Source organism: Triturus cristatus, chromosome 1_1 (genome assembly GCF_964204655.1).
Source record: "Triturus cristatus chromosome 1_1, aTriCri1.1, whole genome shotgun sequence".
In the NCBI taxonomy this organism is placed as follows: Eukaryota; Metazoa; Chordata; class Amphibia; order Caudata; family Salamandridae; genus Triturus; species Triturus cristatus.
The window spans coordinates 752,362,590-752,390,141 of NC_140579.1; positions in this window are offsets into that span (position 1 = coordinate 752,362,590).

Below are 27,552 nucleotides of genomic sequence, written 5' to 3' on the forward strand. Positions count from 1 at the left end.
TGCCTCATTGGAACAGTCCAGCTCGAACTGCCAAGCCATGTCTTCCCTGGACCGGAAACAAGCATCCTGGGACCGGTTTCGGGTTCATAACCCTCATCAGCCAGGCTATCTTGAATCCAGTGGCAAAGTGAGCAAGAGATCCACGTCTGGGCATACCCTGCCAATTTAGGGCGAACAAAGAGATACCAAAGGGGATGATGGACGGAGCATTTTAGGAAATCAAACACTCACCCCCAGTCAACTGATCTGGGTTTAATCCATCATCATTCTTTAGCTCACTCCACCACCCCAGTTCATACATGGCCATATGGAAATCAGTCTGACCCTGTGCCTCAAGGGAACAGTCCAGTCCGAACTGCTAAGCCATGTTTTCCCTGGACCGGAAACAAGCATCCTGGGACCGGTTTCGGGTTCATAACCCTCATCAGCCAGGCTATCTTGAATCCAGTGGCAAAGTGAGCAAGGGACCCACGTCTGGGCATACCCTGCCAACTTAGGGCGAACAAAGCGATACGAAAGGGGATGATGGACGGAGCATTTGAGCAAATCAAACACTCACCCCCAGTCAACTGATTTGGATTTAATCCATCATCATTCTTTAGCTCACTCCACCACCCCAGTTCAGACATGGCCATATGCAAATCAGTCTGACCCTGTGCCTCATGGGAACAGTCCAGTTCGAATTTCCAAGCCATGTCTTCCCTGGACCGGTAACAAGCATCCTGGGACCGGTTTCGGGTTCATAACCCTCATCAGCCAGGCTATCTTGAATCCAGTGGCAAAGTGAGCAAGGGACCCACGTCTGGGCATACCCTGCCAACTTAGGGCGAACAAAGCGATACCAAAGGGGATGATGGACAGAGCATTTGAGCAAATCAAACACTCACCCCCAGTCAACTGATTTGGGTTTAATCCATCATCATTCGTTAGCTCACTCCACCACCCCAGTTCATACATGGCCATATGCAAATCAGTCTGACCCTGTGCCTCAAGGGAACAGTCCAGTCCGAACTGCTAAGCCATGTTTTCCCTGGACCGGAAACAAGCATCCTGGGACCGGTTTCGGGTTCATAACCCTCATCAGCCAGGCTATCTTGAATCCAGTGGCAAAGTGAGCAAGGGACCCACGTCTGGGCATACCCTGCCAACTGAGGGCGAACAAAGCGATACGAAAGGGGATGATGGACGGAGCATTTGAGCAAATCAAACACTCACCCCCAGTCAACTGATTTGGGTTTAATCCATAATCATTCTTTAGCTCACTCCACCACCCCAGTTCAGACATGGCCATATGCAAATCAGTCTGACCCTGTGCCTCATGGGAACAGTCCAGTTCGAATTTCCAAGCCATGTCTTCCCTGGACCGGTAACAAGCATCCTGGGACCGGTTACGGGTTCATAACCCTCATCAGCCAGGCTATCTTGAATCCAGTGGCAAAGTGAGCAAGGGACCCCCATCTGGACATACCCTGCCAACTTAGGGCGAACAAAGCAATACCAAAGGGGATGATAGACGGAGCATTTGAGCAAATCAAACACTCACCCCCAGTCAACTGATCTGGGTTTAATCCATCATCATTCTTTAGCTCACTCCACCACCCCAGTTCAGACATGGCCATATGCTAATCAGTCTGACCCTGTGCCTCATTGGAACAGTCCAGCTCGAACTGCCAAGCCATGTCTTCCCTGGACCGGAAACAAGCATCCTGGGACCGGTTTCAGGTTCATAACCCTCATCAGCCAGGCTATCTTGAATCCAGTGGCAAAGTGAGCAAGGGACCCACGTCTGGGCATACCCTGCCAACTTAGGGCGAACAAAGAGATACCAAAGGGGATGATGGACGGAGCATTTGAGCAAATCAAACACTCACCCCCAGTCAACTGATTTGGGTTTAATCCATCATCATTCTTTAGCTCACTCCACCACCCCAGTTCAGACATGGCCATATGCAAATCAGTCTGACCCTGTGCCTCATGGGAACAGTCCAGTTCGAACTGCCAAGCCATGTCTTCCCTGGACCGGAAACAAGCATACTGGGACCGGTTTCGGGTTCATAACCCTCATCAGCCAGGCTATCTTGAATCCAGTGGCAAAGTGAGCAAGGGACCCACATCTGGACATACCCTGACAACTTAGGGCAAACAAAGCGATACCAAAGGGGATGATGGACGGAGCATTTGAGCAAATCAAACATTCACCCCCAGTCAACTGATCTGGGTTTAATCCATCATCATTCTTTAGCTCACTCCACCACCCCAGTTCAGACATGGCCATTTGCAAATCAGTCTGACCCTGTGCCTCATGGGAACAGTCCAGCCCGAACTGCCAAGCCATGTCTTCCCTGGACCGGAAACAAGCATCCTGGGACCGGTTTCAGGTTCATAACCCTCATCAGCCAGGCTATCTTCAATCCAGTGGCAAAGTGAGCAAGGGACCCACATCTGGGCATACCCTGCCAACTTAGGGCGAACAAAGCGATACCAAAGGGGATGATGGACGGAGCATTTGAGCAAATCAAACACTCACCCCCAGTCAACTGATCTGGGTTTAATCCATCATCATTGTTTAGCTCACTCCACCACCCCAGTTCAGACATGGCCATATGCAAATCAGTCTGACCCTGTGCCTCATGGGAACAGTCCAGCCTGAACTGCCAAGCCATGTCTTCCCTGGACCGGAAACAAGCATCCTGGGACCGGTTTCACGTTTATAACCCTCATCAGAAAGGCGATCTTGAATCCAGTGGCAAAGTGAGCAAGGGACCCACGTCTGGGCATACCCTGCCAACTTAGGGCGAACAAAGCGATACCAAAGGGGATGATGGACTGAGCCTTTGAGCAAATCAAACACTCATCCCCAGTCAACTGATCTGGGTTTAATCCATCATCATTCTTTAGCTCACTCTACCACCCCCCCAGTTCAGACATGGCCATATGCAAATCAGTCTGACCCTGTGCCTCATGGGAACAGTCCAGCCCGAACTGCCAAGCCATGTCTTCCCTGGACCGGAAACAAGCATCCTGGGACCGGTTTCGGGTTCATAACCCTCATCAGCCAGGCTATCTTGCATCCAGTGGCAAAGTGAGCAAGAGATCCACGTCTGGGCATACCCTGCCAATTTAGGGCGAACAAAGAGATACCAAAGGGGATGATGGATGGAGCATTTTAGGAAATCAAACACTCACCCCCAGTCAACTGATCTGGGTTTAATCCATCATCATTCTTTAGCTCACTCCACCACCCCAGTTCATACATGGCCATATGCAAATCAGTTTGACCCTGTGCCTCAAGGGAACAGTCCAGTCCGAACTGCTAAGCCATGTCTTCCCTGGACCGGAAACAAGCATCCTGGGACCGGTTTCAGGTTCATAACCCTCATCAGCCAGGCTATCTTGAATCCAGTGGCAAAGTGAGCAACGGACCCACATCTGGGCATACCCTGCCAACTTAGGGCGAACAAAGCGATACCAAAGGGGATGATGGATGGAGCATTTGAGCAAATCAAACACTCACCCCCAGTCAACTGATCTGGGTTTAACCCCTTCAGTGCCCATGACGAGCTGGACTCGTCATGGGCTGCGGTGGCGCTGTGCCCATGACGAGTCCAGCTCGTCATGAACTCCGCCCGCTAATGGAAGGCGCGGCACTGGGCGGGGAAAGGGGTGGGCATGCAAGGGGTTAATCCATCATCATTGTTTAGCTGACTCCACCACCCCAGTTCAGACATGGCCATATGCAAATCAGTCTGACCCTGTGCCTCATGGGAACAGTCCAGCCCGAACTGCCAAGCCATGTCTTCCCTGGACCGGAAACAAGCATCCTGGGACCGGTTTCGGGTTCATAACCCTCATCAGCCAGGCTATCTTGAATCCAGTGGCAAAGTGAGCAAGGGACCCATGTCTGGGCATACCCTGCCAACTTAGGGCGAACAAAGCGATACCAAAGGGGATGATGGACGGAGCATGTGAGCAAATCAAACACTCACCCCCAGTCAACTGATCTGGGTTTAATCCATCATCATTCTTTAGCTCACTCCACCACCCCAGTTCAGACATGGCCATTTGCAAATCAGTCTGACCCTGTGCCTCATGGGAACAGTCCAGCCAGAACTGCCAAGCCATGTCTTCCCTGGACCAGAAACAAGCATCCTGGGACCGGTTTCGGGTTCATAACCCTCATCAGCCAGGATATCTTGAATCCAGTGGCAAAGTGAGCAAGAGATCCACGTCTGGGCATACCCTGCCAATTTAGGGCGAACAAACAGATACCAAAGGGGATGATGGACGGAGCATTTTAGGAAATCAAACACTCACCCCCAGTCAAATGATCTGGGTTTAATCCATCATCATTCTTTAGCTCACTCCACCACCCCAGTTCAGACATGGCCATATGCAAATCAGTCTGACCCTGTGCCTCATGGGAACAGTCCAGTCCAAACTGCTAAGCCATGTTTTCCCTGGACCAGAAACAAGCATCCTGGGACCGGTTTCGGGTTCATAACCCTCATCAGCCAGGCTATCTTGAATCCAGGGGTAAAGTGAGCAAGGGACCCACATCTGGGCATACCCTGCCAACTTAGGGCGAACAAAGCGATACCAAAGGGGATGATGGACGGAGCATTTGAGCAAATCAAACACTCACCCCCAGTCGACTGATTTGGGTTTAATCCATCATCATTCTTTAGCTCACTCCACCACCCCAGTTCAGATATGGCCATATGCAAATCAGTCTGACCCTGTGCCTCATGGGAACAGTCCAGTTCGAGCTGCCAAGCCATGTCTTCCCTGGACCGGAAACAAGCATCCTGGGACCGGTTTCGGGTTCATAACCCTCATCAGCCAGGCTATCTTGAATCCAGGGGTAAAGTGAGCAAGGGACCCACATCTGGGCATACCCTGCCAACTTAGGGCGAACAAAGCGATACCAAAGGGGATGATGGACGGAGCATTTGAGCAAATCAAACACTCACCCCCAGTCAACTGATCTGGGTTTAATCCATCATCATTGTTTAGCTCACTCCACCACCCCAGTTCAGACATGGCCATATGCAAATCAGTCTGACCCTGTGCCTCATGGGAACAGTCCAGCCCAAACTGCCAAGCCATGTCTTCCCTGGACCGGAAACAAGCATCCTGGGACCGGTTTCACGTTTATAACCCTCATCAGAAAGGCGATCTTGAATCCAGTGGCAAAGTGAGCAAGGGACCCACGTCTGGGCATACCCTGCCAACTTAGGGCGAACAAAGCGATACCAAAGGGGATGATGGACGGAGCCTTTGAGCAAATCAAACACTCACCCCCAGTCAACTGATCTGGGTTTAATCCATCATCATTCTTTAGCTCACTCTACCACCCCCCCAGTTCAGACATGGCCATATGCAAATCAGTCTGACCCTGTGCCTCATGGGAACAGTCCAGCCCGAACTGCCAAGCCATGTCTTCCCTGGACCGGAAACAAGCATACTGGGACCGGTTTCGGGTTCATAACCCTCATCAGCCAGGCTATCTTGAATCCAGTGGCAAAGTGAGCAAGAGATCCACGTCTGGGCATACCCTGACAACTTAGGGCAAACAAAGCGATACCAAAGGGGATGATGGACGGAGCATTTGAGCAAATCAAACATTCACCCCCAGTCAACTGATCTGGGTTTAATCCATCATCATTCTTTAGCTCACTCCACCACCCCAGTTCAGACATGGCCATTTGCAAATCAGTCTGACCCTGTGCCTCATGGGAACAGTCCAGCCCGAACTGCCAAGCCATGTCTTCCCTGGACCGGAAACAAGCATCCTGGGACCGGTTTCAGGTTCATAACCCTCATCAGCCAGGCTATCTTCAATCCAGTGGCAAAGTGAGCAAGGGACCCACATCTGGGCATACCCTGCCAACTTAGGGCGAACAAAGCGATACCAAAGGGGATGATGGACGGAGCATTTGAGCAAATCAAACACTCACCCCCAGTCAACTGATCTGGGTTTAATCCATCATCATTGTTTAGCTCACTCCACCACCCCAGTTCAGACATGGCCATATGCAAATCAGTCTGACCCTGTGCCTCATGGGAACAGTCCAGCCTGAACTGCCAAGCCATGTCTTCCCTGGACCGGAAACAAGCATCCTGGGACCGGTTTCACGTTTATAACCCTCATCAGAAAGGCGATCTTGAATCCAGTGGCAAAGTGAGCAAGGGACCCACGTCTGGGCATACCCTGCCAACTTAGGGCGAACAAAGCGATACCAAAGGGGATGATGGACTGAGCCTTTGAGCAAATCAAACACTCATCCCCAGTCAACTGATCTGGGTTTAATCCATCATCATTCTTTAGCTCACTCTACCACCCCCCCAGTTCAGACATGGCCATATGCAAATCAGTCTGACCCTGTGCCTCATGGGAACAGTCCAGCCCGAACTGCCAAGCCATGTCTTCCCTGGACCGGAAACAAGCATCCTGGGACCGGTTTCGGGTTCATAACCCTCATCAGCCAGGCTATCTTGCATCCAGTGGCAAAGTGAGCAAGAGATCCACGTCTGGGCATACCCTGCCAATTTAGGGCGAACAAAGAGATACCAAAGGGGATGATGGATGGAGCATTTTAGGAAATCAAACACTCACCCCCAGTCAACTGATCTGGGTTTAATCCATCATCATTCTTTAGCTCACTCCACCACCCCAGTTCATACATGGCCATATGCAAATCAGTTTGACCCTGTGCCTCAAGGGAACAGTCCAGTCCGAACTGCTAAGCCATGTCTTCCCTGGACCGGAAACAAGCATCCTGGGACCGGTTTCAGGTTCATAACCCTCATCAGCCAGGCTATCTTGAATCCAGTGGCAAAGTGAGCAACGGACCCACATCTGGGCATACCCTGCCAACTTAGGGCGAACAAAGCGATACCAAAGGGGATGATGGATGGAGCATTTGAGCAAATCAAACACTCACCCCCAGTCAACTGATCTGGGTTTAACCCCTTCAGTGCCCATGACGAGCTGGACTCGTCATGGGCTGCGGTGGCGCTGTGCCCATGACGAGTCCAGCTCGTCATGAACTCCGCCCGCTAATGGAAGGCGCGGCACTGGGCGGGGAAAGGGGTGGGCATGCAAGGGGTTAATCCATCATCATTGTTTAGCTGACTCCACCACCCCAGTTCAGACATGGCCATATGCAAATCAGTCTGACCCTGTGCCTCATGGGAACAGTCCAGCCCGAACTGCCAAGCCATGTCTTCCCTGGACCGGAAACAAGCATCCTGGGACCGGTTTCGGGTTCATAACCCTCATCAGCCAGGCTATCTTGAATCCAGTGGCAAAGTGAGCAAGGGACCCATGTCTGGGCATACCCTGCCAACTTAGGGCGAACAAAGCGATACCAAAGGGGATGATGGACGGAGCATGTGAGCAAATCAAACACTCACCCCCAGTCAACTGATCTGGGTTTAATCCATCATCATTCTTTAGCTCACTCCACCACCCCAGTTCAGACATGGCCATTTGCAAATCAGTCTGACCCTGTGCCTCATGGGAACAGTCCAGCCAGAACTGCCAAGCCATGTCTTCCCTGGACCAGAAACAAGCATCCTGGGACCGGTTTCGGGTTCATAACCCTCATCAGCCAGGATATCTTGAATCCAGTGGCAAAGTGAGCAAGAGATCCACGTCTGGGCATACCCTGCCAATTTAGGGCGAACAAACAGATACCAAAGGGGATGATGGACGGAGCATTTTAGGAAATCAAACACTCACCCCCAGTCAAATGATCTGGGTTTAATCCATCATCATTCTTTAGCTCACTCCACCACCCCAGTTCAGACATGGCCATATGCAAATCAGTCTGACCCTGTGCCTCATGGGAACAGTCCAGTCCAAACTGCTAAGCCATGTTTTCCCTGGACCAGAAACAAGCATCCTGGGACCGGTTTCGGGTTCATAACCCTCATCAGCCAGGCTATCTTGAATCCAGGGGTAAAGTGAGCAAGGGACCCACATCTGGGCATACCCTGCCAACTTAGGGCGAACAAAGCGATACCAAAGGGGATGATGGACGGAGCATTTGAGCAAATCAAACACTCACCCCCAGTCGACTGATTTGGGTTTAATCCATCATCATTCTTTAGCTCACTCCACCACCCCAGTTCAGATATGGCCATATGCAAATCAGTCTGACCCTGTGCCTCATGGGAACAGTCCAGTTCGAGCTGCCAAGCCATGTCTTCCCTGGACCGGAAACAAGCATCCTGGGACCGGTTTCGGGTTCATAACCCTCATCAGCCAGGCTATCTTGAATCCAGGGGTAAAGTGAGCAAGGGACCCACATCTGGGCATACCCTGCCAACTTAGGGCGAACAAAGCGATACCAAAGGGGATGATGGACGGAGCATTTGAGCAAATCAAACACTCACCCCCAGTCAACTGATCTGGGTTTAATCCATCATCATTGTTTAGCTCACTCCACCACCCCAGTTCAGACATGGCCATATGCAAATCAGTCTGACCCTGTGCCTCATGGGAACAGTCCAGCCCAAACTGCCAAGCCATGTCTTCCCTGGACCGGAAACAAGCATCCTGGGACCGGTTTCACGTTTATAACCCTCATCAGAAAGGCGATCTTGAATCCAGTGGCAAAGTGAGCAAGGGACCCACGTCTGGGCATACCCTGCCAACTTAGGGCGAACAAAGCGATACCAAAGGGGATGATGGACGGAGCCTTTGAGCAAATCAAACACTCACCCCCAGTCAACTGATCTGGGTTTAATCCATCATCATTCTTTAGCTCACTCTACCACCCCCCCAGTTCAGACATGGCCATATGCAAATCAGTCTGACCCTGTGCCTCATGGGAACAGTCCAGCCCGAACTGCCAAGCCATGTCTTCCCTGGACCGGAAACAAGCATCCTGGGACCGGTTTCGGGTTCATAACCCTCATCAGCCAGGCTATCTTGAATCCAGTGGCAAAGTGAGCAAGAGATCCACGTCTGGGCATACCCTGCCAATTTAGGGCGAACAAAGAGATACCAAAGGGGATGATGGACGGAGCATTTTGAGGAAATCAAACACTCACCCCCAGTCAACTGATCTGGGTTTAATCCATCATCATTCTTTAGCTCACTCCACCACCCCAGTTCATACATGGCCATATGCAAATCAGTCTGACCCTGTGCCTCAAGGGAACAGTCCAGTCCGAACTGCTAAGCCATGTTTTCCCTGGACCGGAAACAAGCATCCTGGGACCGGTTTCGGGTTCATAACCCTCATCAGCCAGGCTATCTTGAATCCAGTGGCAAAGTGAGCAAGGGACCCACGTCTGGGCATACCCTGCCAACTTAGGGCGAACAAAGCGATACGAAAGGGGATGATGGACGGAGCATTTGAGCAAATCAAACACTCACCCCCAGTCAACTGATTTGGGTTTAATCCATCATCATTCTTTAGCTCACTCCACCACCCCAGTTCAGACATGGCCATATGCAAATCAGTCTGACCCTGTGCCTCATGGGAACAGTCCAGTTCGAATTTCCAAGCCATGTCTTCCCTGGACCGGTAACAAGCATCCTGGGACCGGTTTCGGGTTCATAACCCTCATCAGCCAGGCTATCTTGAATCCAGTGGCAAAGTGAGCAAGGGACCCCCATCTGGACATACCCTGCCAACTTAGGGCGAACAAAGCGATACCAAAGGGGATGATGGACGGAGCATTTGAGCAAATCAAACACTCACCCCCAGTCAACTGATCTGGGTTTAATCCATCATCATTCTTTAGCTCACTCCACCACCCCAGTTCAGACATGGCCATATGCAAATCAGTCTGACCCTGTGCCTCATTGGAACAGTCCAGCTCGAACTGCCAAGCCATGTCTTCCCTGGACCGGCAACAAGCATCCTGGGACCGGTTTCGGGTTCATAACCCTCATCAGCCAGGCTATCTTGAATCCAGTGGCAAAGTGAGCAAGAGATCCACGTCTGGGCATACCCTGCCAATTTAGGGCGAACAAAGAGATACCAAAGGGGATGATGGACGGAGCATTTTAGGAAATCAAACACTCACCCCCAGTCAACTGATCTGGGTTTAATCCATCATCATTCTTTAGCTCACTCCACCACCCCAGTTCATACATGGCCATATGCAAATCAGTCTGACCCTGTGCCTCAAGGGAACAGTCCAGTCCGAACTGCTAAGCCATGTTTTCCCTGGACCGGAAACAAGCATCCTGGGACCGGTTTCGGGTTCATAACCCTCATCAGCCAGGCTATCTTGAATCCAGTGGCAAAGTGAGCAAGGGACCCACGTCTGGGCATACCCTGCCAACTTAGGGCGAACAAAGCGATACGAAAGGGGAAGATGGACGGAGCATTTGAGCAAATCAAACACTCACCCCCAGTCAACTGATTTGGGTTTAATCCATAATCATTCTTTAGCTCACTCCACCACCCCAGTTCAGACATGGCCATATGCAAATCAGTCTGACCCTGTGCCTCATGGGAACAGTCCAGTTCGAATTTCCAAGCCATGTCTTCCCTGGACCGGTAACAAGCATCCTGGGACCGGTTTCGGGTTCATAACCCTCATCAGCCAGGTTATCTTGAATCCAGTGGCAAAGTGAGCAAGGGACCCCCATCTGGACATACCCTACCAACTTAGGGCGAACAAAGCGATACCAAAGGGGATGATAGACGGAGCATTTGAGCAAATCAAACACTCACCCCCAGTCAACTGATCTGGGTTTAATCCATCATCATTCTTTAGCTCACTCCACCACCCCAGTTCAGACATGGCCATATGCAAATCAGTCTGACCCTGTGCCTCATTGGAACAGTCCAGCTCGAACTGCCAAGCCATGTCTTCCCTGGACCGGAAACAAGCATCCTGGGACCCGTTTCAGGTTCATAACCCTCATCAGCCAGGCTATCTTGAATCCAGTGGCAAAGTGAGCAAGGGACCCACGTCTGGGCATACCCTGCCAACTTAGGGCGAACAAAGAGATACCAAAGGGGATGATGGACGGAGCATTTGAGCAAATCAAACACTCACCCCCAGTCAACTGATTTGGGTTTAATCCATCATCATTCTTTAGCTCACTCCACCACCCCAGTTCAGACATGGCCATATGCAAATCAGTCTGACCCTGTGCCTCATGGGAACAGTCCAGTTCGAACTGCCAAGCCATGTCTTCCCTGGACCGGAAACAAGCATACTGGGACCGGTTTCGGGTTCATAACCCTCATCAGCCAGGCTATCTTGAATCCAGTGGCAAAGTGAGCAAGGGACCCACATCTGGACATACCCTGCCAACTTAGGGCAAACAAAGCGATACCAAAGGGGATGATGGACGGAGCATTTGAGCAAATCAAACATTCACCCCCAGTCAACTGATCTGGGTTTAATCCATCATCATTCTTTAGCTCACTCCACCACCCCAGTTCAGACATGGCCATTTGCAAATCAGTCTGACCCTGTGCCTCATGGGAACAGTCCAGCCCGAACTGCCAAGCCATGTCTTCCCTGGACCGGAAACAAGCATCCTGGGACCGGTTTCAGGTTCATAACCCTCATCAGCCAGGCTATCTTCAATCCAGTGGCAAAGTGAGCAAGGGACCCACATCTGGGCATACCCTGCCAACTTAGGGCGAACAAAGCGATACCAAAGGGGATGATGGACGGAGCATTTGAGCAAATCAAACACTCACCCCCAGTCAACTGATCTGGGTTTAATCCATCATCATTGTTTAGCTCACTCCACCACCCCAGTTCAGACATGGCCATATGCAAATCAGTCTGACCCTGTGCCTCATGGGAACAGTCCAGCCTGAACTGCCAAGCCATGTCTTCCCTGGACCGGAAACAAGCATCCTGGGACCGGTTTCACGTTTATAACCCTCATCAGAAAGGCGATCTTGAATCCAGTGGCAAAGTGAGCAAGGGACCCACGTCTGGGCATACCCTGCCAACTTAGGGCGAACAAAGCGATACCAAAGGGGATGATGGACGGAGCCTTTGAGCAAATCAAACACTCACCCCCAGTCAACTGATCTGGGTTTAATCCATCATCATTCTTTAGCTCACTCTACCACCCCCCCAGTTCAGACATGGCCATATGCAAATCAGTCTGACCCTGTGCCTCATGGGAACAGTCCAGCCCGAACTGCCAAGCCATGTCTTCCCTGGACCGGAAACAAGCATCCTGGGACCGGTTTCGGGTTCATAACCCTCATCAGCCAGGCTATCTTGCATCCAGTGGCAAAGTGAGCAAGAGATCCACGTCTGGGCATACCCTGCCAATTTAGGGCGAACAAAGAGATACCAAAGGGGATGATGGATGGAGCATTTTAGGAAATCAAACACTCACCCCCAGTCAACTGATCTGGGTTTAATCCATCATCATTCTTTAGCTCACTCCACCACCCCAGTTCATACATGGCCATATGCAAATCAGTCTGACCCTGTGCCTCAAGGGAACAGTCCAGTCCGAACTGCTAAGCCATGTCTTCCCTGGACCGGAAACAAGCATCCTGGGACCGGTTTCAGGTTCATAACCCTCATCAGCCAGGCTATCTTGAATCCAGTGGCAAAGTGAGCAACGGACCCACATCTGGGCATACCCTGCCAACTTAGGGCGAACAAAGCGATACCAAAGGGGATGATGGATGGAGCATTTGAGCAAATCAAACACTCACCCCCAGTCAACTGATCTGGGTTTAAACCCTTCAGTGCCCATGACGAGCTGGACTCGTCATGGGCTGCGGTGGCGCTGTGCCCATGACGAGTCCAGCTCGTCATGAACTCCGCCCGCTAATGGAAGGCGCGGCACTGGGCGGGGAAAGGGGCGGGCATGCAAGGGGTTAATCCATCATCATTGTTTAGCTGACTCCACCACCCCAGTTCAGACGTGGCCATATGCAAATCAGTCTGACCCTGTGCCTCATGGGAACAGTCCAGCCCGAACTGCCAAGCCATGTCTTCCCTGGACCGGAAACAAGCATCCTGGGACCGGTTTCGGGTTCATAACCCTCATCAGCCAGGCTATCTTGAATCCAGTGGCAAAGTGAGCAAGGGACCCATGTCTGGGCATACCCTGCCAACTTAGGGCGAACAAAGCGATACCAAAGGGGATGATGGACGGAGCATTTGAGCAAATCAAACACTCACCCCCAGTCAACTGATCTGGGTTTAATCCATCAATATTCTTTAGCTCACTCCACCACCCCAGTTCAGACATGGCCTTTTGCAAATCAGTCTGACCCTGTGCCTCATGGGAACAGTCCAGCCAGAACTGCCAAGCCATGTCTTCCCTGGACCAGAAACAAGCATCCTGGGACCGGTTTCGGGTTCATAACCCTCATCAGCCAGGCTATCTTGAATCCAGTGGCAAAGTGAGCAAGAGATCCACGTCTGGGCATACCCTGCCAATTTAGGGCGAACAAACAGATACCAAAGGGGATGATGGACGGAGCATTTTAGGAAATCAAACACTCACCCCCAGTCAAATGATCTGGGTTTAATCCATCATCATTCTTTAGCTCACTCCACCACCCCAGTTCAGACATGGCCATATGCAAATCAGTCTGACCCTGTGCCTCATGGGAACAGTCCAGTCCAAACTGCTAAGCCATGTTTTCCCTGGACCAGAAACAAGCATCCTGGGACCGGTTTCGGGTTCATAACCCTCATCAGCCAGGCTATCTTGAATCCAGGGGTAAAGTGAGCAAGGGACCCACATCTGGGCATACCCTGCCAACTTAGGGCGAACAAAGCGATACCAAAGGGGATGATGGACGGAGCATTTGAGCAAATCAAACACTCACCCCCAGTCGACTGATTTGGGTTTAATCCATCATCATTCTTTAGCTCACTCCACCACCCCAGTTCAGACATGGCCATATGCAAATCAGTCTGACCCTGTGCCTCATGGGAACAGTCCAGTTCGAGCTGCCAAGCCATGTCTTCCCTGGACCGGAAACAAGCATCCTGGGACCGGTTTCGGGTTCATAACCCTCATCAGCCAGGCTATCTTGAATCCAGGGGTAAAGTGAGCAAGGGACTTACGTCTGGGCATACCCTGCCAACTTAGGGCGATCAAAGCGATACCAAAGGGGATGATGGATGGAGCATTTGAGCAAATCAAACACTCACCCCCAGTCAACTGATCTGGGTTTAATCCATCATCATTATTTAGCTCACTCCACCACCCCAGTTCAGACATAGCCATATGCAAATCAGTCTGACCCTGTGCCTCATGGGAACAGTTCAGCCCGAACTGCCAAGCCATGTCTTCCCTGGACCGGAAACAAGCATCCTGGGACCGGTTTCGGGTTCATAACCCTCATCAGCCAGGCTATCTTGAATCCAGTGGCAAAGTGAGCAAGGGACCCACGTCTGGGCATACCCTGCCAACTTAGGGCGAACAAAGCGATACCAAAGGAGATGATGGACGGAGCATTTTAACAAATCAAACACTCACCCCCAGTCAAGTGATCTGGGTTTAATCCATCATCATTGTTTAGCTCACTCCACCACCCCAGTTCAGACATGGCCATATGCAAATCAGTCTGACCCTGTGCCTCATTGGAACAGTCCAGCTCGATCTGCCAAGCCATGTCTTCCCTGGACCGGAAACAAGCATCCTGGGACCGGTTTCAGGTTCATAACCCTCATCAGCCAGGCTATCTTGAATCCAGTGGCAAAGTGAGCAAGGGACCCACGTCTGGGCATACCCTGCCAACTTAGGGCGAACAAAGCGATACCAAAGGGGATGATGGACGGAGCATTTGAGCAAATCAAACACTCACCCCCAGTCAACTGATTTGGGTTTAATCCATCATCATTCTTTAGCTCACTCCACCACCCCAGTTCAGACATGGCCATATGCAAATCAGTCTGACCCTGTGCCTCATGGGAACAGTCCAGTTCGAACTGCCAAGCCATGTCTTCCCTGGACCGGAAACAAGCATCCTGGGACCGGTTTCGGGTTCATAACCCTCATCAGCCAGGCTATCTTGAATCCAGTGGCAAAGTGAGCAAGGGACCCACATCTGGACATACCCTGACAACTTAGGGCAAACAAAGCGATACCAAAGGGGATGATGGACGGAGCATTTGAGCAAATCAAACATTCACCCCCAGTCAACTGATCTGGGTTTAATCCATCATCATTCTTTAGCTCACTCCACCACCCCAGTTCAGACATGGCCATTTGCAAATCAGTCTGACCCTGTGCCTCATGGGAACAGTCCAGCCCGAACTGCCAAGCCATGTCTTCCCTGGACCGGAAACAAGCATCCTGGGACCGGTTTCAGGTTCATAACCCTCATCAGCCAGGCTATCTTGAATCCAGTGGCAAAGTGAGCAAGGGACCCACATCTGGGCATACCCTGCCAACTTAGGGCGAACAAAGCGATACCAAAGGGGATGATGGACGGAGCATTTGAGCAAATCAAACACTCACCCCCAGTCAACTGATCTGGGTTTAATCCATCATCATTGTTTAGCTCACTCCACCACCCCAGTTCAGACATGGCCATATGCAAATCAGTCTGACCCTGTGCCTCATGGGAACAGTCCAGCCTGAACTGCCAAGCCATGTCTTCCCTGGACCGGAAACAAGCATCCTGGGACCGGTTTCACGTTTATAACCCTCATCAGAAAGGCTATCTTGAATCCAGTGGCAAAGTGAGCAAGGGACCCACGTCTGGGCATACCCTGCCAACTTAGGGCGAACAAAGCGATACCAAAGGGGATGACGGACGGAGCCTTTGAGCAAATCAAACACTCACCCCCAGTCAACTGATCTGGGTTTAATCCATCATCATTCTTTAGCTCACTCTACCACCCCCCCCAGTTCAGACATGGCCATCTGCAAATCAGTCTGACCCTGCGCCTCATGGGAACAGTCCAGCCCGAACTGCCAAGCCATGTCTTCCCTGGACCGGAAACAAGCATCCTGGGACCGGTTTCGGGTTCATAACCCTCATCAGCCAGGCTATCTTGAATCCAGTGGCAAAGTGAGCAAGAGATCCACGTCTGGGCATACCCTGCCAATTTAGGGCGAACAAAGAGATACCAAAGGGGATGATGGACGGAGCATTTTAGGAAATCAAACACTCACCCCCAGTCAACTGATCTGGGTTTAATCCATCATCATTCTTTAGCTCACTCCACCACCCCAGTTCATACATGGCCATATGCAAATCAGTCTGACCCTGTGCCTCAAGGGAACAGTCCAGTCCGAACTGCTAAGCCATGTCTTCCCTGGACCGGAAACAAGCATCCTGGGACCGGTTTCAGGTTCATAACCCTCATCAGCCAGGCTATCTTGAATCCAGTGGCAAAGTGAGCAAGAGATCCACGTCTGGGCATACCCTGCCAACTTAGGGCGAACAAAGCGATACCAAAGGGGATGATGGATGGAGCATTTGAGCAAATCAAACACTCACCCCCAGTCAACTGATCTGGGTTTAATCCATCATCATTGTTTAGCTCACTCCACCACCCCAGTTCAGACATGGCCATATGCAAATCAGTCTGACCCTGTGCCTCATGGGAACAGTCCAGCCAGAACTGCCAAGCCATGTCTTCCCTGGACCAGAAACAAGCATCCTGGGACCGGTTTTGGGTTCATAACCCTCATCAGCCAGGCTATCTTGAATCCAGTGGCAAAGTGAGCAAGAGATCCACGTCTGGGCATACCCTGCCAATTTAGGGCGAACTAAGAGATACCAAAGGGGATGATGGACGGAGCATTTTAGGAAATCAAACACTCACCCCCAGTCAAATGATCTGGGTTTAATCCATCATCATTCTTTAGCTCACTCCACCACCCCAGTTCAGACATGGCCATATGCAAATCAGTCTGACCCTGTGCCTCATGGGAACAGTCCAGTCCGAACTGCTAAGCCATGTTTTCCCTGGACCGGAAACAAGCATCCTGGGACCGGTTTCGGGTTCATAACCCTCATCAGCCAGGCTATCTTGAATCCAGTGGCAAAGTGAGCAACGGACCCACATCTGGGCATACCCTGCCAACTTAGGGCGAACAAAGTGATACCAAAGGGGATGATGGACGGAGCATTTGAGCAAATCAAACACTCACCCCCAGTCAACTGATTTGGGTTTAATCCATCATCATTCTTTAGCTCACTCCACCACCCCAGTTCAGACATGGCCATATGCAAATCAGTCTGACCCTGTGCCTCATGGGAACAGTCCAGTTCGAACTGCCAAGCCATGTCTTCCCTGGACCGGAAACAAGCATCCTGGGACCGGTTTCGGGTTCATAACCCTCATCAGCCAGGCTATCTTGAATCCAGGGGTAAAGTGAGCAAGGGACTTACGTCTGGGCATACCCTGCCAACTTAGGGCGATCAAAGCGATACCAAAGGGGATGATGGACGGAGCATTTGAGCAAATCAAACACTCACCCCCAGTCAACTGATCTGGGTTTAATCCATCATCATTATTTAGCTCACTCCACCACCCCAGTTCAGACATAGCCATATGCAAATCAGTCTGACCCTGTGCCTCATGGGAACAGTGCAGCCCGAACTGCCAAGCCATGTCTTCCCTGGACCGGAAACAAGCATCCTGGGACCGGTTTCGGGTTCATAACCCTCATCAGCCAGGCTATCTTGAATCCAGTGGCAAAGTGAGCAAGGGACCCACGTCTGGGCATACCCTGCCAACTTAGGGCGAACAAAGCGATACCAAAGGAGATGATGGACGGAGCATTTTAACAAATCAAACACTCACCCCCAGTCAAGTGATCTGGGTTTAATCCATCATCATTGTTTAGCTCACTCCACCACCCCAGTTCAGACATGGCCATATGCAAATCAGTCTGACCCTGTGCCTCATGGGAACAGTCCAACCCGAACTGCCAAGCCATGTCTTCCCTGGACCGGAAACAAGCATCCTGGGACCGGTTTCGGTTTCATAACCCTCATCAGCCAGGCTATCTTGAATCTAGTGGCAAAGTGAGCAAGGGACCCACGTCTGGGCATACCCTGCCAACTTAGGGCGAACAAAGCGATACCAAAGGGGATGATGAACGGAGCATTTGAGCAAATCAAACACTCACCCCCAGTCAACTGATCTGGGTTTAATCCATCATCATTCTTTGGCTCACTCCACCACCCCAGTTCAGACATGGCCATATGCAAATTAGTCTGACCCTGTGCCTCATGGGAACAGTCCAGCCCGTACTGCCAAGCCATGTCTTCCCTGGACCGGAAACAAGCATCCTGGGACCGGTTTCGGGTTCATAACCCTCATCAGCCAAGCTATCTTGAATCCAGTGGAAAAGTGAGCAAGGGACCCACGTCTGGGCATACCCTGCCAACTTAGGGCGAACAAAGCTTGGCTTGGCAGTTCGGGCTGGACTGTTCCCATGAGGCACAGGGTCAAGACTGATTTGCATATGGCTGGGTTCAAACTGGAATGGCATGATGAGCAAAAAAACGATGGATTTAGGCCCAGATCTCTGCACTGGGGCGAATGTATGACATTGTTCTGCATTCTGTCCATCAACTGTTGTTTTTGCTTTTCTCACCCAGAGTGGGAAGGGTATGCCCAGACGTAGGTCCCGTGCTCTCCATGCTAGTGGAATCAAGCTATCCTGGCGGAAGAGCCCCGAAACCGGTCCTAGGGTGCTTGTTTCCAGTCCAGGGAGGACCTGGCTTGCCAGTTGGGGCTGGACTGTTCCCATGAGGCACAGGGTCAAGACTGATTCGTATATGGCTGGGTTCAAACTGGAATGGCATGATGAGCAAAAAAACGATGGATTTAGGCCCAGATCTCTGTACTGGGGTGAATGTATGACATTGTTCTGCATTCTGTCCATCAACTGTTGTTTTTGCTTTTGTCACCCCGAGTGGGAAGGGTATGCCCAGACGTGGGTCCCGTGCTCTCCATGCCACTGGAATCAAGTTATCCTGGCTGAAGAGGGGTGAAACCCCGAAACCGGTCCTAGGATGCTTGTTTCCAGTCCAGGGAGGACCTGGCTTGGCAGTTCGGGCTGGACTGTTCCCATGAGGCACAGGGTCAAGACTAGTTTGCATATGGCTGCGTTCAAACTGGAATGGCATGATGAGCAAAAAAACGATGGATTTAGGCCCAGATTTCTGTACTGGGGTGAATGTATGACATTGTTCTGCATTCTGTCCATCAACTGTTGTTTTTGCTTTTGTCACCCCGAGTGGTAAGGGTATGCCCAGACGTGGGTCCCGTGCTCTCCATGCCACTGGAATCAAGCTATCCTGGCTGAAGAGGGGTGAAACCCCGAAACCGGTCCTAGGATGCTTGTTTCCACACCAGGGAGGACCTGGCTTGGCAGTTCGGGCTGGACTGTTCCCATGAGGCACAGGGTCAAGACTGATTTGCAGATGGCTGGGTTCAAACTGGAATGGCAGGATGAGCAAAAAAAGATGGATTTAGGCCCAGAGCTCTGCACTGGGGTGAATTTATGACATTGTTCTGCATTCTGTCCATCAACTGTTGTTTTTGCTTTTGTCACCCCGAGTGGGAAGGGTATGCCCAGACGTGGGTCCCGTGCTCTCCATGCCACTGGAATCAAGCTATCCTGGCTGAAGAGGGGTGAAACCCCAAAACCGGTCCTAGTATGCTTGTTTCCAGTCCAGGGAGGACCTGGCTTGGCAGTTCGGGCTGGACTGTTCCCATGAGGCACAGGGTCAAGACTGGTTTGCATATGGCTGGGTTCAAACTGGAATGGCATGATGAGCAAGAAAACGATGGATTTAGGCCCAGATCTCTGTACTGGGGTGAATGTATGACATTGTTCTGCATTCTGTCCATCAACTGTTGTTTTTGATATTGTGTATTGAGTTGCTAAATGGTCGACTTTTTAGAATACCTTGGAAACCTTGTAAAATACTGTCACAATTATGTCACCAATGTTTTAGGTTCCTGTTTCTTACTGGGGACACTACGCACATTTTTCTTTTTCATTGTATATAGAATTTTGTTTGTGAAATATAAAATACGATTGTATCAAACCAAAACCATAGTTGTATGTGGTTTGTTCGCCCTCCGACATCATTTTAACCCTTCCATTGCGATTGTGCATCTTATTATCTATATATGATTCTATTATTCCACAGGAACCACTGTTTCTGACAATAAAGCAGCAGTTTTTGGGCAACAATAAAAATGTCAAGATAACCCTTGTGATTAATGCTCCTATTTTTGAGAGATTCAATTTTGTCCAGTGGCTGTTTTAACTCAAAGTAGTGCAAAGGGTTAATGTGCTTGCTGCAAAGAACGTATACCATGCTGATCACAGAACTGAGTGTGAGTGAACTATGAGTAGCGCTATAAAAAATGAAATGTATGTCAGACAGAGGCTCTGAAGGGATGAGGCGCAATGTTGGAAAGTGGTAGTGTGGGAATTCATGGAGAAGGAGGTCATGCACCAGAGATGCATCGGGTGCCACCAGCGCTAAAGCGGGCCCGGAACCCATGCTAGTTGATGTCAGTGTCAACCAATTCTGTTGATGTCATGCCCTGAAATGTGGCCATACTGCTGATTTATCCCCACCAAGAATTTGGTACGAAGGATCCTTGCACTGATTGGAAGATGAATACTTGCCCCACTTCTAGGAGCAGATTTAAGTGAAGTATGGCAAGATGCGGCTGACCTGCCATGACCTGAGGACCTTGTACTGGTTCTCGAGAGACTGAGGAACAGAACTGCTATGGCTCCTTGCTTTCCTAGCTAGGGCGAGCTCTGCCTGACTGCTTGACAGCCAGCCTGCTGGAGAACTTTCTAGAGAAGATGCAAGAACGTCCTCGCCTCAGGGAGCCAGTGAGAGTCAAGGGACTACCTTCCTGTTCTGCTCCGAAGAGCTTGGAGCCTTCCTGAGGAACAAAGACAAGGGATGGCGGAGAAACTCTGCCAGAGGATCAAGAGAGCTGCAGTGAGGGCTAAAAGTACTGTTGTTATATGAGCAGAACCTGTAATAAAGACCTGAAAGATATTACCTGCTTGTGGTCTCCACTTACGGTTCGCGTCAGTAGACAAAGGTACCAGTAAATTCTTGAATCAGGTTTGGATGTTGGACTATATACTGCGCTACATCATCAGCTTGTGTGCGGACCTATGTATAGTAGTGTAAGAGTCATTCAGGTATTTCACTCCCTCTCAACTCCCCATCTCCTGAAACAGTTGTTGCTCTGATTAACCAGAGCAGTGGAAGAAATCCTGGCCATGGGCGCACATGAAAGACCCAGTGCTGGCACCAAGAGTGAGTGTCTACAGAAGTGTGGGACTCAACATGGCACTCACCACATTTGAAGGCATCCTAGAGCAGTGCAAGTTACTCAGACCTGAGTTGCCTTATACGGTATAGTTAACTATGTTATTGTTTGTACCTATGTTATTGTTTGTAATGTACCAGCATCCCTGGGAGTGCAACAGTTCAGAGCACTTGTGATCGGCCGCTTTATCAACATCATTCTGTTCACAGCATGCACACCTGGGCAAAGGCCAGAGTCTACCTGTTGTGTGTTCTTCAAGTACACATGATTCATGTCCCATGCCTGTGATACAGAACATCTGAACACCATGCATACACCCATGTTGCAAAGCAGATGTTTAGCAGCCATGGTTAGGGTCCAGCTTGTGACCAGTCTGATTTCAGGTGAGAAGATTAGAAGAGAAGAAAATACATTACTACTTTCAACAATAGGTCTCGCCTTTGGGACCTTATAAGTTTGCATAACTAAATACTTATAAGGTCCCAAAAGCGAGACCTATTGGCAAAAGTGATCGCGATCGCGTCCGCGAAAGTGAAAGTAATCGCGGTAAACATCAAAGCGGCCCCACGGCCGTGAAAGTGAAGGCAATCGCGGTCGAGCGCGGTGCGGGCGCCCGCGCACGTGCATTGTAGCTCTAGGCTGGCCTGGTAGCACTTTTTGGAGCCCTCTCAAAAAGTCTCGCCAGACCAGCACATGCGCTGGGTCAGGCGAGACCTAAAAACATGGGGAATGGATTGAAGGTATCTGTGGGTATAGACAAAATCCACTATACACACAATACTTTTGGCTCTGCATATTTCAGATGTCTAGGTGTCATTTACTGCCATACACACAAAGGAGCTATAGAGGGATACAGATCAGGCTGCCCTCCCCTCACATATTCGACCAAAAAAGGACCCTATCTAATATAGGACAATCTTTGTGAGCATGCCCCATGCCATGTCTTGGCTCTGATACTTCACAACAGCTTCCTCAATGCTGTTCAATCCTAGGTGCTCCTGTCCATTTAGTTAAAAGTTGTTCAGTGTCATTCCCCAGTCTGTAACCCATAAAGTGCTTAATTCAAGAAAAGAAAGAAAAAATGTGCAAAATTTTATGTAGATGTGTGAAAAAACGTGAACCATGCACTTGGAACAATTTCCGCATGCAACCCTATTCTGACCCCCTCATGAAAAAGCAAAATACCCACTGAATTTCACTCCTCCAAGCTAAAAACGAGCTAGACCACCACTGGCAAAACTGCTAACTTTAATCAGTGCTGTGGGTCTGCTCAATTTAAAAACCAAGACACACTGTTGCAAACCATCAGTTTCTATGGAAGGCCAACATGTTTCATTGCCATTTAAACTTACGGCAATTTCTTCAGGGCGAGGGGTCAGTACTTGCCACACTTTGAATTTGATTATATGCCTGGGGAAACATGACACAGACAACAACACAACACACAACACACAACACAGAGTTAGAACAGAGCACAATATTAAAAACAGTACACGTGATGCGTGTATGATAAAAATTCTTGTTCAAACATATGGGATATTTACCAGGTAGTTGCCCAGACCATGCATACCGGCAACCCCCTTTCGTGGGGATGTGTACAAGTCCACACCACCAAAGCGTATTACCACAGTTGCTTTATGGCAACCTGTTGGAATAAACAATACTTCTCGTTGGTAGTATACTCATATTATCTCTTGGACAGCTGCATTGAATTTGCTTGTGCAGACGGGGCCGACGTTTCCTTTTAATGAGCTTAGTAAAAGGCCAGACTTGAGGGAGGTGGGGGTTGAAATCCTGCCTCCCTTTGAACACCTTGAAATCAGGGGGGAAAGTTAATATGAGTATACTACCAACGAGAAGTATTGTTTATTCCAACAGGTTGACATAAAGCAACTGTGGTAATACGCTTTGGTGGTGTGGAATCCAGGTTCTCTTACCCAGAATCCCTTGCAAACCTAAAAATGTGTCAAACAAAACACATTTTCCTCACATTTCTGTGGTGGAAGGTTCTGGAATCTGCGTGGATCCACAAAATTCCACCAACCCTGCATTCTCCAAAGTCTTCCGAGAAAAATGGCACCTCACTTGTGTGGGTAGGTCTAGGGCCCGCGACAGGAAACGGCCCAAAACGCAACGTGGACACAACTCATTTACACTGTGAAAACTGACCCTTTTTTTGCAAAGTGCCTAGCTGTAGATTTTGAACCCTAGCTCTGCCGGAACCTAGGGAAGTCTAGCAAACCTATACATTTTTGAAAATTAGACACCCAGGGGAATCTAGGATGGGGTGACTTGTCTGGCTCTCACCAGGTTATGTTACCCAGAATCCCTTGCAAACCTCAACATTTATTAAAAAAGTTCTGGAATCTGTGTGGATCCACAAAATTTCACCCACCCCACATTCCTCAAAGTCTTCCGAGATAAATGGTACCTCACTTGTGTGGGTAGGTGTTGTATTCTATCTATTGCATATTTCTATGTTTGCTTTTACCCACTCAATGCCCTTCTAGTGGAATGCTTCTGCACTATGATGTACTTCGGAATGTTGGGTGCTGGTTGAAGATAAACCACAGTTGTGATGGGGCTGAGCTGCCTGCTGGCTGCTCCTGGTGGGGCTTATTCCAAGAGTACTGTTTTGTGTTCGTACCTTTAGGTGGTTTCCTCTAAGTATTTATATCTTCCTGTTTCTTTTGTGTATTCATTGGAGAAGGGAAGAAGAGTACCTATCCTCTCAGTCTAACTTTTCTTCTTGTTCCTTTTATGTGTTGGTTGGATGAGGTAATAATAGTGTCTATTTATGTGTTTGTACTTTTCGGTTTTACTTCTCAAGTCTTATTGTTCTATTTTCTGTATTTTTTTATTGCATTGTGTTCTCTGAGAAGGAATGTGTCTGATTTTATTCTTTCACTTTTTTTCTGTATTTTCTGCATGCTGTGCATTGCTTTCTGTCACATCTGTCTGGCCAGTGGGTGTGATAGAGGGTAATGATTGGTACGCTTTCTTTGACAGGTGTTCCTATACTTCTATGTTTAGTTTGCTGTTGTGGAAGAAAAGGAGGTATGTTGTATTCTATCTATTGCATATTTCTATGTCTGCCTTTACCCACTCAATGCCTTTCTAGTGGAATGCTTCAGCACTGTGATGTACTACGGAATGTTGGGTGCTGATTGAAGATAAGCCACAGTTATGATGGGGCTGAGCTGCCTGCTGGCTGCTCCTGGTGGGGCTTATTCCAGGATACTTATCATCTAACAATAAATCCTCTTGAAATACCTCAACCTGTCTGGACTACATTACTACATTAGGCCTAGTGCCCGTGACAGGAAGCGGCCCAAAACACAACGTGGACGCATCTCATTTTCACAGTGAAAACTGACCCTTTTTTGCAAAGTGCCTAGCTGTAGATTTTGAACCCTAGCTCTGCCGGCACCTATGGAAACCTAGCAAACCTATACATTTTTTAAAACTAGACACCCAGGGGAATCCAGGGTGGAGTGATTTGTCTGACTCACACCAGGTTCTGTTACCCAGAATCCCTTGCAAACCTCCAAATTTGTAAAAAAAAGAAAAAAACACATTTACCTCACATTTCTGTGGTGGAAAGTATTGGAATCTCCGTGGATCCACACAATTCTACCCACCCCGCATTCCCCAAAGTCTTCCGAGAAAAATGGCACCTCACTTGTGTGGGTGGGTCAAGTACCCGCAACAGGCAAGGGCCCAAAACTTATTGAGGAGACATCAAAATTGCCTATCACAAAATGACCTATTTTTGCAAGGGGGGTCAGCTGTGTTTTTGCCCCCGTGCATGGCAGCCATCTAGGGAAACCTACCAAACCCACACATTTCTGAAAACTAGACACCCGGGGGATTCCGGGGAGGTATGGATTGCGTGGATCCCCCAAAGCTTTCTTACCCCAAATCCCCTTCAAACCTCAAATGTAGCTAAAAAAAATCACCTTTTCCACACATTTTTGTGTAGGAAAGTTGTGGCATCACTGGGCTGACACAAATTTCCTACCACCCAGCTTTCCCCCAGGTCTCCTGATAAAAATGGTGTCTAGAGATACAGAAGAAAGCAGCTAGGTTATAGATGAATGCACTGCCTAGACATGTCACTCTATAGCAATGAGGGTATTGCCCACCTCAAATGGCCAGCTGCCTGAAAGACCATAAGATAAGTTCACATTTGCAAGGGTATGAGAGGCAATACGTTATACGTTTCACTGTGTTCATACAGTAGTGCAATTAATTGGAGAGTCCACGCAGAAGCTTGTATTCTCAAATGTTCTTTAATCTTTAGATGTTTAGAGTTCGGTACAACCACAGCCAACGCGTTTCGCCCAAACATGGGCTTCTTCAGGGCAAATAGTGACAGCCAATGAAGCGCAAAGGCGCATGTAGAGTATAATTGAAGAGTATCGTGCAGTCAAAGTAGACCTCACAGTGCAATTGCACTGTAATAAAAAGGGCGGTTGCAGACACGTGATAATGTCTCAAACTGGACAAAATCCTGGGTGATTGGATTTCAAATGTGGTGTAGGAGGTCCTTAAGTGGGGAGCCTTCTGTACCGTTGTGTCCGTCGGAGTGGATCGGGGTTGAAATGGTGTCTCACTTGTGTGGGAACCCCAAGTACACGCGACAGGCAAGGGCCCAAAACGTGTTGAGGAGCCATGTTGGTTTTGCATGGGGGTCACCTGGGTTTTTGGCCCAGTGCTCGGAGGCCAGCTACGGAAACCTACCAAACCCACACATTTCTGAAAACTAGAATTCCAGGGAGGCACGGCTTGCATGAATCCCCCAAAGTTTTCTTACCCAGAATCCCCTGCAAACCTCAAATTTTGCAGAAAAAAAATCACTTTTTCGACACATTTTAGTGTGGGAAAGTTCTGGGATCACTGGGCTGACACACATTTCCTACCACCCAGCGTTCCCCCAGGTCTCCTGATAAAAATGGTGCCTCACTCGTGTGGGAGGCCCAAGTACCCGTGACCGGCAAGGGCCCAAAACGTATTGAGGTGACATCAAAATTGCCTATCACAAAACTACCTGGTTTTGCAAAGGTGGTCATCTGGGTTTTTGGCCCCGTGCTCGGCGGCCAGCTAGGGAAACCAAACCCACACATATCTGAAAACTAGACACCCGTGGAATTCCAGGGAGGTATGGTTTGCATGGATCACCTCGTGTCCCAGAGACCAGTTTTATAGAGTTTAAGAGGGGTGTGATATATTTGATGAATGTATTGAAAATGAATGATCCTCAGATTACCATTAGGCGTGAGCCGTCCGGTCAGGGTACAAATGTGTTCCCATTCAGACATCGTTAGTGGGGTTGGCATTTTAGCATAGCAACAATCTAAACTTCTATCCGCACTTCTAACTGTCTCGCCCCTCACTGCTTTATACAGTTTTGGCTGACGTCTAGTGAGAGCCACTAATAACAGCTGCAGGGAGTGTAGAGGCGGCGGCTCAGTGGGAAAAGTCAGGTAGTGTGTTTTCACTGCGAGTTTCAGACGGTGGAATGTGAATTGAAAGAGCGGGGTTTGGTTTGTAATGTATGTAAGTTCTTCCGATGTTAGAAACTCCCCATCCAGATATAGATCCTGAATGCGGTCTAAACCAGCCTCTTTGAGAGAACGCATTGGGCCAATCTCCCGTGTCACTGATAGTGCCGCATAAAAGGCCAACGGCATGGCCGGAGCGTATAGAGGAAGTTTATCCGTGAGTTTGCCTATGTTCTGCCAAGCCGAAATTGTGGTATCTAAGGTATTTATCTCCGATTTCGGTGTGCCTCTGCGAGTGTGCGTTATTATACCAGCAAGGGGGATAGGGTGTGCATCCCCATCTTTTACTGCGACATGAGGTGTATATGCATGCGGACGATACCAGTAATAAGCATATTGTGCACAGATACAGTAGGTGTAGAAGTCTGGTGCACAAAAGCCTCCCTTCGCATAGTCCAGTGTTAAAATGTTCCACCCTACTCTAGCTTGTATACCCCCCCATATAATTCTAAGTAACTGCGTTCTCACTGTTACAAAGAAGTGTTTTGATAGCTGTATGGGAATATTACAGAAGAGATATAAAAAGCGAGGCAATATAACCATTTTAATGACAGCAATGCGGTCAGCTAGGGAGAGGTGACCATCTATCCACCTGAGACTCCAGGGCAGCGTAGGCCTGACCATAATTCTTACGCACCACAATCTCCGGGTCGCGATGCACCCATAGTCCCAGATATTCCACAGGCTCAGTTGACCAGACCAGTGGGTATTCCATCTGAGGAGGTGC